The following is a 12,845-nucleotide window of genomic DNA, read 5'->3' on the forward strand; positions in this document are numbered from 1 at the left end:
CCTTCCCCATCAGAGAGTTCCGTCAGCATGCTTGCGCCGGTCCATCATGGGAAGCCTAATCCCTTAATTTTACATCGACTCGTCTCCAGTGAGCTGAGCTAAACTACACAGAATTAAGGAGGCAGGCACTTGCATTGTATTCCGCCCTCTCTTAGTCCCTCCGTATCATTGGAGGTCACAAGATTCAGGTTTACACCTATCACAGTCCAGGGCTCTTCCAAACAAAAGACCGAATTGAAGAGGGAAATGTGTCTGGTGCCCGAATCACTGATTGGCCCGAATCACTGATTGGCCGCTTTGTCCACCGAGGCCCTCGCGGTCTCACCAGCAGAAGGTGTGCGGAAAAGTTGAACTGACCCGGATCCGAAAAGGTTTTAATCTCATAGAAAGTAGTCAGATTCCAAATTTGAGCCAAGATATTTATGTAAAGGGGTGGTTCAAGGGAACTTGAGATGAGTGTAAATTGAAACGCTGCAGCTCTGCCTGTTACAGACTCAAGCCGTGTGATCAAATGGAGCAAGTTTGTGGTTTGATACCAATAGTAGTGACAGTCCCACACTGAGAAGATTGGGTCGGGCCACGCTGGCTGAGCGGAAGCAGGATATCTCGTCCAGCTGGACCGTGCACCACCACCTGTCGTGAAGCGAACACTCTCGATCACAAGACCATCACACCGTGGACCGCACGGAACGTTGTGAGTGACCTGCAGGGAAAGGCGGGGGGCGGGGGTAGATCCGGTCGGTCAGTTCCACGACCAGACGGTCGAAACCCTTTAGTGGAGTGTCTCATCGCCGGAACTGACCAACAGGCACGAGGATATAGTCTGGATGGTGGTGAGAAGGGCCCTCCCAGTGTGGTCTTTCCTGCATACAGCATCTCAGCGCCAGCGTGAGCTGCCGTCGAGGCTGCAGCGGGGCGAGACCATCGTCTAAATCCCGGGGGACTGCCCCTCCGTGCAGAATATGTGGAGAGAGATGCGTTGGTATCTGTCCCGGTTCATCTCCAACAGCTCGGTGACACAGGACGCTGTGCTCTACGGGTTGTTTTCCATGACGCAAACTGAGACAGATATCAATTGCTGCTGGAAGATCATCAATTGGCTGAAGGAGGCCCTTTGGTCCGCTAGAAACCTGTTGTTCTTCCAGCTGAAGGAGATGTCGACGACCGAGTGTTGCCGACTGGTACATTCCAAATTCCAGGAGTAAGTGTTGTGGGACACATTGAAGCGAGGTGCGGCCTATGCAAAGGCTCTATGGCGAAAGGCCACCGTGTAAGGCCATTTCACCTTGTATTGTGCAGCATGTATTAGATGATATGTACTGTGTTTTGAATTGTAATAATGGAGTCGTAGTGTGTACGATCTGTATTGTATTGTTGTGAATTGTAACTGTGATATTTACATTGAAATATGTGTATCCATAAATTTTATGAAATAAACTATATTGTGAAACATATAAAAAAAAGTTCCTGTCTCACCGTGTCTGTTTTTATTGGACAGTGAAGGGTGGAAATATAGCCGGATAGGAAAGATGTGGGGAGTTACACAAAGAGCATCTATTGCAGGCACCAGGTGAGAAATAGGAGTCTTTCTTCAAAGTGGGAAACTATGAACTGTGGAGATTCAAAGGCATTTGCGTGTCCAGGTACACCAATCACTAAAAACTAGTGCACAGGTACCAAAATAATTTTGAAGATCCCAATTTCTAGGCAGTCATATTCCAAGGTACCGCTATCAGGTACTTTGCCAAGGCTCTGGAATTTGCTGCTACAATGAGGCCCCACTGCCTCCCTCGCTGGTCCATTCCATACATCCAGCACCCTCTGCGTTAAAAAGGTTCATTCAATTATTCTGCTCATCCTATGCCCCAGGGAGAGAAGACTTATAGTGGCAGGAGGACCCAGACCATCAGCCATAAGTGAATTTAGATATTTCTGCTTTTAATTCCGTATTTTTCAATTATTTTTTTTTCCTTTTTTGCTACATTTCTATTTTGATTTCATTCTTGCAGATTTTGCATTTTTAAACAAGTTCTCCAAACCCTGTGCGCAGTGAGTGCTGACTCTGGGTCCTTTGATTGAGAGCTCTCACCTCCCCACCCCCGATCTGCTCCAGGGCTGACTCCTCCCATCACGTGACACGCAGAAGCGTCACTGCACGCCCGCTGACGTCACGACGCGTACGTGCAGCTCCGGCCCGAGGGACACCACACATGTGCCGCGTTCCGTTCCCAACAGGCCGACGCCGGGAGGGTGATGATGGGGGCCTCGGGCCGGCGGGCAGGCGCTGCTGTGGCCGGGGGCGAGGCCGACAGAGGGAGGGCCCGCACACGGAGGTGCACTGAGAGAGGACAGCGGGGGGGGGGGGTGGGGTGTGGGGTGGGGAGACGGGGGGAGTTACTCGGGGCCTCCTGCGGGCCCCGTGAATCTCCACTCTGGCAGCGCCCGTTGTCGAGCTGGGTTCGGGGGGGAGTCACTCTGCCGCCTCCTAGTCAATCGGTCCAGTGAAACAGGCCGCTCGGCTCATCACACTAGTGCCGGTACCGTGAAAGAGGCCGCTCGGCCCAACGCGCTTTTGCCGGCTCAGTGAAAGAGCGATCCGATTGGTCCCACTCCCCTGCTCTTTCCCCACAGTTGCGCAAATTTCCCCCCTTCAAGGATTGACCCGATTCCCTTTTGAAAGTTATTATTGAATCTGCTCCCACCGCCCTTTCAGGCAGTAAATTCCAGATCAGAACAACTCGCTGCCTAAAAACATTCTCCTCATCTCCCTGTGGCTCTTTTCCCAATTCCCTTCAATCTGTATCCTCTGGTTACCGACCCTCCCGCCAGTGGCAACAGTTTCTCCACATCGACTCCATCAAAACACCTCCTCAGTTTGAACCCCTCTGTTAAATCTCCCCTTAACCGTCTCTGTTCGAAGGAGAACAGTCCCAGCTTCTCCAGTCTCTCCCGGTAACTGAAGTCCCTCATCCCCGGTACCATTCTGGTAAATCTCCACCTGAACCTTCTCTGCTCCAAAGAGAGTAATCCCAGCTTCTTTATTTTCTCCACTTAATTATTATTATTTATTGAGTGGGTTGTGCTGGGTATCTGGAAGCTTTAATGCGGTGAGTAGAAAGCAATGGGAGGATAAGTCTGCAGACTGATTTTGGGAGATGGAGAAGACGGCGATCGTGGATTCAGACAATGGAGGGAGGTGGTCTTTGAGACCGTCCGTGCTCTGTTGTAAGATCTCTGTGTGTGTGTCTTGTTCCAGCCGTTCCCATTTGTACCTGTGGCCTGACTGGCGGAGTCTGTGAACTCGACTGTTGCTGTGACCCTGACTGTTCCTCCGCGGACATCAATGTCTTCTCCACCTGTCTGCCGGGCAGTGAACCGTAAGTTTCTGTTCGTGTGTTACTACATTGGCTCCCGGTCGGGCACCGCCTCGATTTTAAAATCCTCATCCACGTGTTCAAATCGCACCACAATCTCGCCCCCATTCCTCTCACTGTAACCTCTTCCAAACGATTTATAATCCCCTGACAAACATATGTCTCTCCATCCCATGCACTCTCCCCTGGCTCACCACGACCTTCTCAAGGGCAATTAGGGATGGGCAATAAATGCCGCCTCGCCAGCGACGCCCACATCCCATGAACGAATAAAAAAATATCGTGGATTCTACCCAACCCATTTATATCCTCCTGCAGCGCATGTATACTCTACGCACAGTCAGTGCTGGGAGAGTCACTCCTGTTATACACACAGTCGATGCTGGGACACTCAGTCCTGATATACACACAGTCAGTGCTGGGAGAGTCACTCCTGTTATACACACAGTCCGTGCTGGGACACTCAGTCCTGATATACACACATCAGTACTGGGAGACTCAGTCCTTTTATACATACTCTCTATGCAGGGACACTCAGACCTGTTATACACACAGTCAGTGCTGGGATACTCAGTCCTGTTATACACACAGTCAGTGCTGGGACACTCAGTCCTGTTATACACAGTCAGATAAATAAATAACTGCAAACAAAGAATGAAACCTCCAGGGCCTGATGGTTTCCATCTAAGAGTATGAAAGGAAACGGGTGGGGAAATTACAGATGCAAAATTATTGAGCACTTGAACAAGTCTGAGCTGACAAAAGAGAGTCAACATGGATTTGTGAAGGGCAGGTCATATCTGACCAATCTATTTGATTAATTTGATGTAACTAACAAGTTGGACAGGGAAGAGTCGATGGGTGTTGTCTATGTGGACTTCCAGAAGGCATTTGATAAGGTTCAGCACAAGAGATTAAGAGAATAAATAAAATGCACAAAATTGAAAGTGACCTTGTGACTTGGGTTGCAATTGTTTGGGAGGTCGGAGAAGAGAGTAAGAATAAAGGGAACGTTCATTGATTAGCGGGATGTGTCAAGTGGTATTCCCAGGGATCTGTACTGGGGCCTCAGCTTTTCACCATATTTATCAATAACTTGGATGAAGGAATAGAGAGTTGTAGATCCAAGTTTCCAGATGACACTAAGTTAGTAGGCACAGTAAGTGGTGTAGATGGAAGCAGGAAGTTATAAAAGAGAAAGTTTAAGTGAATGGGCAATCTGTGGCAGATGGAGTTCAACGTGGGGAAATGTAAGATCATTCACTTTAGATGCAAGAAGGAAACATTGGAGTATTTTCTTAAAGTGAGAGACTTGGAACTGTGGAGGAGCAAAGGGATTTGGGTGTCCATGTACACATATCACTAAAAGCTAATGCACAAATACAAAAAGTAATCACAGACTAATGGAATATTGGCCTTTATCTCGAGGGCTGGAACACAAAGGGAGGAAGTGATGCTTCAGTTCTACAGAGCCTTGGTCAGAGCCCATCTGGAGCACTGATCCTCAACAAGGATATATTGGCATTGGAGGGGGGACAGTGCAGATTCACCAGAATGATACTGGAGCTTGAATGGTTCTATTATGAGGACCGGTTGCATAAACTTTGTTTGCATTCCCATGAGATTAGAAGGTTGAGGGGTGATCTGATCCAGATATTTAATATTATAAAGGGATTTGATAGGGTAGAAATAGAAATTATTTTCTCTTGTGGGGGAATCCAGAACAAGAGGACATAACCTTAAATTTAGAGCTTGGGTGTCTTGCAGTGAAATCAGGAAGCTCTTTTTCACACAATCTGCTCCGGCTGATTGAAGTGGACCCTGTGATATAATAGAATTTTCTGTCTTGTCAGACTTGGTCATCTTGTAGATCCATCTTTTAAAAAGGTGGAGGAATTCAGTTCAAAGATGGATTCAACTCACTTCATCATGTGTCCTCAATCAGATTGTCTTACCTTCGAGACATTAAGGACTAAACACACTGCGTTTGAAAGAAAGCTGATATATTTGAAACTTGTACAGAATACTAAACTCCAGCCCAGTTAAAGGGGTAATTAAAATCAGAAACAAACCCTAACTGTCGGAATGAACATGGTTCAGTCCTGGATGTGATTGACAGCAGCAGTAACAGCAGAATCCATCCCCTGCAGTCACATGTGAAATCGCTGGTGACTCAGCAGGTGGAATGACCCCGTGAATAACATCCCACACACGGAGCAGGTGAGCGGCCTCTCCCCAGTGTTAGTACGTTCGTGTCTCAGCAGATTCCCCGTTCTTTTAAAGCTCTTCTCACAGTTAGAACATTTAAAGTGTCTCTTATCATTGTGAACAAGTTGGTGTTCAATGAGGTGGGATGACTGAGTTAATCCCTTCCAATACACGGAGCAGGTGAACAGCATCTCCCCAGTGTGAACTCGCTGGTGTTTCAGTCGGCTGGAAAATTGTGTGAATCCCTTCCCACACACGAAGGAGGTGAACGGCGTCTCCCCAGTGTAAGTGCGTTGGTGTGTTAGTAGATCATTTTATATTAAAAGCTATTCTCACAGTTTGAACATTGAAAAGGTATCTTCCCAGTTTGAATACGCTGGTGTTCCAATAGGCCAGATGATTGAGTGAATCCCTTCCCACACACGGAGCAGGGGAACGGTATCTCCCCAGTGTGACTGCGTCGATGAGTTTCTAGCCGGGACGGGGAACTAAATCCCTTTCCACAGTCCCCGCATTTCCAAGGTTTTTCCATGGTGCGGATGTCCTTGTGTCTCTCCTGGTTGGACGATCAGTTGAAGCCTCGTCCACACACACAACACGTGTACGGTTTCTGCCCGCTGTGAAAGGTGCGATGTTTTTTCAGGCAGTGTAACTGGTTAAAGCTCTTTCCACAGTCAGTGCACTGGAACACTCTCACTCGGGTGTGTGCGTCTCGGTAGTTTTCCAGTTAAACTGATGTTTGAAATCTTTTGCCACAGACAGAACAGACAAACATTTCTCCTTCTATATTTAAAGGCCGATGATCTTCAGGTGCTGGTGAATCGGGTAACTGTCAGATCTTGACGTGATGTTTGGTTTGAATTTCTCGTCTGCAAATCCTCCACTTCTCATACCCTGTAAAAGGAGTTTAAAGAAGTCCTCACTGTGAATACAGGATAGAAATTGAGAATTCGGAATTCTAGTTTCGATGGAACATTCTTCTCTCTCATTCCCCCAAACTGTAAATCCCCGTCCCACAAACTCACCCTCCTCCCTCTGCTGAAATCCAAGTCCATCGCACCATCTCCAACATTTTTCCTTCCATATAAGTTTTCTCTCTTCCCTGAAGGTGCTGACTCTGGCTGGATTCAGTCCTACACTCTCTGGTTTCCATCTCTCTCCTCCGCTTTTCTAATTTTATCACTCCGGCCCTCCATCCTATCGCAGACCGTCCCATTTGTTCTTTCCCTCCCCCCGCCCTCCACACACACTATGTCTGGCTCAGTCCTTGCTTAAAAACTTGAATCTTCAACATCTGAAGAAACCTTAGTTCTGACCTGAAAAGTTAACTCTGTTCCTTTATCCACGGATGCTGCCTGACTTGCTGAGTATTTCCAGAATTTTCTGTTTTTAATTCATAGTTTCGGCATCCCCAGTATTTTGCTTTTGATTGGATAAACCTCGCTCTTCTGAACCCCATCACAGAAATATCAGCGGGAGGCTTTTAAAATGGCAGATATCGTTAACCAGAATGGCCCGCGGGGTAGAATACGGTCCATCTACTTTAGAAGGGGCGCAGTGCGCAGGCACGGGAAGCGATTTTGTCTCAGCAACACCGGCTCAGGCCTCGAATCCAAGCCGGGGAATCTGGGGCGGGCTCCATTTAACCCTTCATCCAGCGCCTCCCTCGTCCTACCCACCACTTCCCGGTTTCTGCTCCAGTTTCCACGGAGTCCTACTTGCGACAAACGACACGACAGAGGAGCTCCCAGAATGGAGGGCGGGCCTGGGGAGAATGCGCAGTCTGATTGGGAAATCTTCGCCTTGGAGAGATAGTGGGGTTTCTGGGACGCTGGGGATTGTGGGGCCTGCGGCCGTCATTAGTCGCCGGGTGTTGGTCAGTGTTTTATTGCCCGCGTCGGGCACAGATCCGTGTCCAGAAATACAGACTGAGGAATTCAGATCCGGTTTGCTGAACACACACTGACCGTACAATTTAGAACAGTGTTCCTCAAACTTTTTTTTTCTTGACTCAGTGGAAGAAAAACACTTCCCCCAGGGATCCAAAACAATAATATCTTCTGACTGGAGTTTTTATCAAATCCCAATAAAGATCAATGCATGCGAGTTCTTCATTTCCCTTCAAGTAATAACTAAAATTAGACAACGACTTTACTTGAAAAACATGTTAAATACAGTGCAAATACAATTTAAAAAAGAACAGGTTGAGTTTCACTTACTTAATGTGACTGGTGTTGATGATCTCGTTCCAATCTGGATCACGAGATGAAAGCGTTCCACGCACGTCAGGTGCGCTGTTGAGTCGGTTTCGTTCTCTTGTTTTTAACCTTCTCAGAGTTGAAAATCCCAGTTCGCACATGTAGGCTGTTGTGAACGGCAGCAACAACAGAACACTAATCTTACTTAACAGTGGATAATCCTTGAAAGCACGGATCCAAAAACGATGACAAACTGAATGACTTGTGGCGTGTTTTCAGTGTGCTCACAGGTGAGTCGCATCAGTTCGATTTCTTCCTCAGCCATCAAGTTTAGCTTCATTATTGATTCAAGATTTTCGAAAGCAAAAGGATCTTTCACCCAATTATTTTTCTTCAAATTTTCAATCCCCAATGCCGGGAAGTAGCGACTAAAATTGTCAGTCAGAGCAGCGAGATGTAATTTTAAGACACATTTCATTTCATTCCTTTTTTCTTCATTGATGCTGCTCTCTCAAAGTGTTGTAACAGTGTGAAGCAGTAAATGAGTAAATGAGCGCCGCTCCCATTTCTAAGCAAAAATCTTGCAGTTCAGTGAGCTTCCTTGAATGAAATTAACAATTTTCACTACTTCCTTCAGGACTGCCATAAGATGAGGGGGAATACCCTTGGACGCCAAAGCTTCCTGGTGAATGAAACAGTGATTCTAACCATCATTACCAGCTGCCTCAGATAGTCTTCTCACAACTCCGCTATTTCTACCTGTCATATTTGCTGCAGCATCACTCGGAATTCGAAATCCAATTTGTATTTTTCATCTGCTCTGTCATGCAGTGCTTCGAATATCTGTGCTCCTGTATTTGTTGGTAAAGTTCGACAACACAGCAAACCTTCCATAAAGTCATCTTGCCTGACATTTCTCACATAAGCTAACAGTTTGAAATATCAGCACTCTCGTCAAGTTTGATAGCAAAATCCCCGGCTGACTGTAACCAAGTAAAAAGCTTGGCTTCTAAATGGTCAGCAATAGAACATATTCGCCGAGACATTGTGTTGTCACTGAGAGGAATGCTTCTTAATTTTTCAGCAGGCTTCTCATCGAAGACTGTACAATATTCCGAGATTCTGGAAGAATAAGTTTTTCGCCAACTGTATGGATCATTTTCTCTTTTGCCACACGGTATGCGACCAAATATGACACCAGTTGCGCCTTATCATTCAGAGCTGTTCACCGATTAAGAACTTGCGCTGATAACTTTAATCCCCTTTGCTTCCTTTGAAAATATTCAAGCGGGTTATCAACGTGTTCACCATGTTTTTTGACAGTTTTGAACTCCCGTTTACAAGCACCTTGCTACAAATAACACACTGGGGCTTTGGATCTTGGTTTGCGTTTGCACAATTGATGAAACAACATTGCCAAAAATCCGCACTCTACTACCTCGTCCACGACTTGGTTTCCTTCTTAGTCGGTGGTTCAGACCAGGTCGACATGGCAGAAGTCTGTCCGTCATTACTTGAACTTTCTGTTACAGATGACGTACTTACACATGTTTTTTTTTTCTTTTTCGGATGTAGATGGGTTTGATAACTGTGTTTCCGAACTTTCTCTTATTGCAAAACGATCCATTTTTGGGGATTAAAGTTTGAAGATTAAGCCGCTCCTGACTCCTTTCCCCCTGATACTGGGCCGAGAAAACTACCACTCACCATGGCTTTGGCGGCGAGGAAGAGCACGTCCTGGTTGATGCTCGGAAAAACAAAACATAACAGGAAGACTATTCCACTGGAACAAGGCCATCGCTCCACAGAATGAAATGACTGCCTGTCATCTGCCCAACGGAAATTACCCAATGAAAACGTGAATGTAAACTTCAGTCCAACATTCAACCAATCAATGTCACGCAATCACAAGTTCTGACTATAAAACTCCCTGTGACATATAAACTCTTTATGAAATAAATGTTTGACCGTTTCTTGTTTGATGTCCAGTTATGCTTCATTTGATTTTCCTGTGTTTGTGCTTTGACCGTACCCGTTTAATGGCAGTGAGCTGATATTACCAATCGGGCTCAGCATTCTCTGGCGAGCAGCTACCTGCCCTATAAGCGTCGATGGTAACCTGATATCTGACGAATTTCCGTTCCATTTTCCACTACATTTATACTTTTATTTTTAGGGTTCAAACGAGGGTGCACAAATTGAAACACAAAGCAATTTGGCAACATGCAGGTCTCCCCAGTAAACGCAAGAGCACACAGAAGGAATCCCAATTGAACAAATCCATTCTCATTCACTCCCATTGGAAAAAATCCTTAATGACCAAATTCTATTCCTTCCCATTGCATGGACTCCCAAAGAGAAAAAAAAACCTTTCTCATTCCAAGCCATTATGGAGAGTGCGGTGCCCAAAACTGAACACCGTGCTCTAAATGAATGTTTCGGGGGGTGGATGGGGTGCCAATCAAACGGGCTGCTTTGTCCTGGATGGTGTCGCGCTTCTTGAGTGTTGTTGGAGCTGCACTCATCCAAACAAGTGGAGAGTATTAAATCACACTCCTGACTTGTGCCTTGTCGATGGAGGAAAGGCTTTGGGGAGTCACGAGGTGAGTTACTCGCCGCCGAATGCCGAGCCTCTGGCCTGCTCTTGTCGCCACAGTATGTATGTGGCTGGTCCAGTTAAGTTTCTGGTCAATGATGACCTCCAGGATGTTGATGGTGGCGGATTCGGCGGTGGTAATGCCGTTGAATTTCATGGTTTGGTGGTTACACTCTCTCGTGGCGGTGATCGTCATTGCCTGGCAATTTTCTGGCGCGAATATTGCTTGCCATTTATCAGCCCAAGTCTGGATGCTGCCCAAAGAGAAAAAAAAAACCTTTCTCATTCCAAGCCATTATGGAGAGTGCGGTGCCCAAAACTGAACACCGTGCTCTAAATGAGGTCTAACCAGAGCTCTGTATAACTGTGACAAAACTTCCACTCCTTTTTATTCCAGTTCCCTTGAGATAAAGATCAAAATTTCATCTCCATTTTAACTTTTTTTTCAGTGATTTAGCAATCACTATATTGGACCCCTAAATCTCTCTCCTCCCCCACAGTTCCTAATTTCTTGCCATTTAGAAAATACTCTGATCTATCTTTTTAAGTTCCAAACTGGATAACCTCACGCTTTCACACCTTGACTTCCATCTGCCACAGTTTTGCCCAATCACTTCATCTATTAATGTCCCTTTGCAACTTTCTGCTCCCATCAATAATGCTTGCTGTGCCAACTAACCGAGTGTCGTCAGCACACTGGGATATAAGGTTCTCTACATAAGAACAGAAGAAAAAGGATCAGAAGTCGGCCATACGGGCCCTCGAGCCTGCTCCGCCATTTATTAGATCATGGCTGATCTTCGACCTCAACTCCACTTTCCCGCCCCATCCCCATATCCCTTGATTCTCCGGAGTCCAAAATATGTCCTAAATGTCCGACCCCTTATCTTTAGACTATGACCTCTAGTTCTTGACTCTCCAGCCAGGGGAATCAGCCTCTCAGCGTTTAGCCTGTCCAACCGTCTAAGAATTTTTTCGTTTCAGTGCGATCACCTCTCATTCTTCTCAATTCCACAGAATATCAGCGAATTTTACACAATATCTCCTCATCGTCCAATTGCAGCAAGTCCTCCTTACTCTTATATTCCAGCACCCTTGCGATAAAGGCTAACATATCATTTGCATTCCTCACCCTCATCAGACTCTTGGCAACTCACTATTTCGAGTATGTTTTTCCTCTATTCGCTCTATAGGGAAAATAAATGAACGTTGAAAATATTTTATCATAATTATACCCGTTTATGTTTTGGAAACAATATCCAGTTAACTGCATCAAAATCGATTCCAAACTTAGAGTTTCAGAAGGAAGTGGATTAATGCGAATACTGAATTGCGATGGCCTGGAAACAAACTCGGGTCAACTACTTGGAAGGCTGCCATGCTCGCCACCATACCACCATTGGTGATAATCAATAATGATAAAATAGTTTCCAAACATCAGACCTTGAACAGACATAGCAGGCTGTTGGATTTTGTTCAATTCCCCACCACTCAGATAATGAAGTAGTCCGTGCCCGCATGCAGCAAGAGCTGGACAACATCCAGACTTGGGCTGATAAATGGCAAGCAATATTCGCGCCAGAAAATTGCCAGGCAATGACGATCACCGCCACGAGAGAGTGTAACCACCAAACCATGAAATTCAACGGCATTACCACCGCCGAATCCGCCACCATCAACATCCTGGAGGTCATCATTGACCAGAAACTTAACTGGACCAGCCACATACATACTGTGGGGACAAGAGCAGGCCAGAGGCTCGGCATTCGGCGGCGAGTAACTCACCTCGTGACTCCCCAAAGCCTTTCCTCCATCGACAAGGCACAAGTCAGGAGTGTGATTTAATACTCTCCACTTGTTTGGATGAGTGCAGCTCCAACAACACTCAAGAAGCGCGACACCATCCAGGACAAAGCAGCCCGTTTGATTGGCACCCCATCCACCCCCCGAAACATTCACTCCCTTCACCACCGGCGCAATGTGGCTGCAGTGCGTGCCATCCACAGGATGCACTGCAGCAACTAGCCAAGGCTTCTTCGACAGCACCTCCGAAACCCGCGAACTCTACCATCTAGAAGGATAAGGGCAGCAGGCACAAAGAAACAACATCACCTGCACGTTCCCCTCCAAGTCACACACCATCCCGACTGGGAACTTATCGCCGTTCCAGCATCGTCGCTGAGTCGAAATCCTGCAACTCACTCCCTAACAGCACTGTGGGACAACCTTCACCACACGGACTTCAGCGGTTCAAGAAGGCAGCTGACCACTACCTTCTCGAGGGCAATTGGAGATGGGCAATAAATGTTGGCCTCGCCAGCGACACCCACCTCCCATGAACGAATTAAAAAAAAATCCGTAGAAATTCCCTTGCCCACTACATTAGTCACCTCTTCGAAAAATTCGATCAGGTTCATCAGGCAAATCCTTTACCCTTTATTAATCCACGCTGGCTCTCTCTGATCAGCT

The sequence above is a fragment of the Heptranchias perlo genome, unplaced genomic scaffold, assembly GCF_035084215.1.
Source record: "Heptranchias perlo isolate sHepPer1 unplaced genomic scaffold, sHepPer1.hap1 HAP1_SCAFFOLD_43, whole genome shotgun sequence".
In the NCBI taxonomy this organism is placed as follows: domain Eukaryota; kingdom Metazoa; phylum Chordata; class Chondrichthyes; order Hexanchiformes; family Hexanchidae; genus Heptranchias; species Heptranchias perlo.